General features: G+C 42.3%; 1 protein-coding gene across 3 annotated transcripts in view; it reads left to right on the top strand.

The window, feature by feature from the left end:
• The window catches only part of FLDH (NAD(P)-binding Rossmann-fold superfamily protein), a 132,493-nt gene that overhangs the window by 81,061 nt on the left and 48,932 nt on the right, over positions 1 to 2,500 (top strand). The window lies entirely within an intron of this gene.

The raw sequence follows: 2,500 nt of genomic DNA, 5'->3' as shown, positions 1-2,500 counted from the left end.
TGCCAGAATCAACCAAATGATCCATATAAAGAAGCATGGGATGCGTCGCTATAGCATACAAAAGAGCACTTAAAGGGCATCCCTAGAGATCTCCTGACAATATACAAGCCGCCTGACTATCAGCATAAAGCCAGTAAATGATATTCTGCATTTTTTCTCCAAATCCTAGAGCACGCATGGTTTCTTGAATGAACCCCCATTTAATAGTATCAAAAGCCTTAGCAATATCCACTTGCAATAATAAGACATCCTGCTGCGTGTATTTGGCATATTCAATGCCGATATAAGCATTTGCAATGTTATCTGTAATGTGCCTGCGAGGAATAAATCCATACTGTGCAGAATGAAGTCCATCATTCAAGTAACCCTTAATGCGATCGACAACCATTTTACTGATAATCTTGTATATCACCGGAATAAGGGTAATTGGTCTCCAGTCTGCCAAAGACTGACATAAGTGTTTTTTAGGCAACAGCTTCACTAATCCTTTTTTCCAGGAAGCTGGCATTTGCCTTGTCTCCCAGGCAATGTTTACCATACGCAGCAAAGGTAATTTGAGGGTGTCCCAATATGCAAGAAAAAATTCAACTGTAAGGCCATCCCATCCTGGAGCTTTCCATCGGCCACAAGACCTGATTGTATCAGACAGTTCTTGTTCAGAGAATTTTGTTTCTAGTTGTTGCGCTCGAGTAGCAGAAAGGATGGGGGATACATGCTGTAATAACTGATGATGTGCATCATACACTTCCATGGCGTGAGAATCATCCTCATCAAATTGAGAGGAGAAATGGGCAACACAAGTCGCAGCCAATTGTGCTCGGGTGGAGGTCCACGTGTCATCTGAAATTAAAGTGCGACATATAGATGCAGCTTGTTTTCTGGAATGTAAACTCTTGAAAATTTTTTTGGAAGAGCAGCCTTTGTCCAAAAGCACCTGTTGTCGTGCCCGTATCTCCCATTTGACAAGCTTTCGATGATCATTTACCTGAATATAGTGACGAGCTTGACATAAAGAAGTGGCTTCAGCCAAAGTTAGAGAGCGAAGATGACTAAGCTCAATTAACGATTGGCATGTTTGCTTAGCATAAGCAACAGTCTGTCTCCAACCTTTCAGATACTGTTTACCATAATCACGGATGACTGATTGCATGCGAGCAATAAAAGCTGTCCATGCATAATCCAAGTCAATGAAAGATTGAGGAAAGAGTGGCTGACAGGCCTCAAGTATCAGTGCTTTGAATGCATCATGCTCCAAGTAACTATTATTGATGATAAGCAACCTTCGAAGTGGCAATCTGTCATCGGGCATGTCATGCAGATGAACTCTGAGCCATAAGGGTACATGATCTGAATATGTAAATGTATAATCTAGCCACAATTTGGTTGTGAGAGTATCATAATGAAACGGATCAAGCTGATACCATCTATCCAATCGAGCTTTGTAAGTGGATTGAGCATTATGTTGGAAGGTATACCCAGGCATCAGATGCTGAGATTCTTTCCAAATATCAATCAGATTAAGCGTTGCTACAAAATCTGCCCACGAAGACCTCTCAGTAGCAAGCATATGTGCACGACCGGATGTATTATCACCAGGTTGAGGGGCATTATTGAAATCTCCACATATGAATGCTTTCTGTCTCCAAGGGTACAATTTCATTTGTTGCCATATCTGTCCTCTAGCCTGAGAGGATTGAGGTGCATATATCGATGCAAATTCAAAGATTTCACCCTGAATAAAGCACTGCATAACCATCCATCTGCCTTGGAAGTCATTAAATGCCATGACTGGCTGCAAATGATGTTTCACAAGAAAAAGTACACCTGAAAAGGCATGGTGGCCTGCATAAAAAATATCATAACCAGCATAATGGCCTTGCTGTCCAGCATAGTGATGTTGATTGTGTTCCTGAAGAGCAACGATATCTGGCTACATATGCTTCAAATATGCCCAAACCATCTTCCACTTTTTAGGGTCACACAAACCCTGTACATTGAGAGTCAAAACTGTGATATATGACATCATATTTATAGTGTATGTACAGCATGAACAAAAAAAGTAGGTCAAGCTTGCATTTCCTCCACAGGGTCTGCACCTCGATCAGGAGGAGGAATGTCTATGAGACGGGTGGCTAGCAAGCTAGCAGCCTCTTCTTCGGGAAACAGAGTACGACCTGCAGTTAGAGTAGCCCAGGTGATGCCAATTCCAGAATTTTCTTCCGGGGTATGCCCACTGGAGGAGGCTCCATTCCAAGTTCTAGAAGGTAAAGGACGCCTGGGGATAATTGTCCTGCGTGGTGGCTGAGAGGTTTCTTGAAGTATCTTTTCTTTTCCTTTTGGTGAAGAAGTAGAGGGATTAGCCACAGCTACATTCATATCAGAAGAGACTGGCACTTTGCCTTTTTCTTGAGGCATAACAGGAGTCTTCATACTTTTGTTTTTAATCCCTGAAGGACCAGGAGTGTCCTTATTTTGCATTGGGATGGGCAAGGCATCAGGC

The sequence above is a fragment of the Cibotium barometz genome, chromosome 66 (genome assembly GCF_041138505.1).
Source record: "Cibotium barometz isolate CiBa-2024 chromosome 66, ASM4113850v1, whole genome shotgun sequence".
Classification (NCBI taxonomy): domain Eukaryota; kingdom Viridiplantae; phylum Streptophyta; class Polypodiopsida; order Cyatheales; family Cibotiaceae; genus Cibotium; species Cibotium barometz.
Note: the sequence above shows the minus strand (reverse complement) of the source record. Positions and strands in the feature narration are given on the sequence as shown.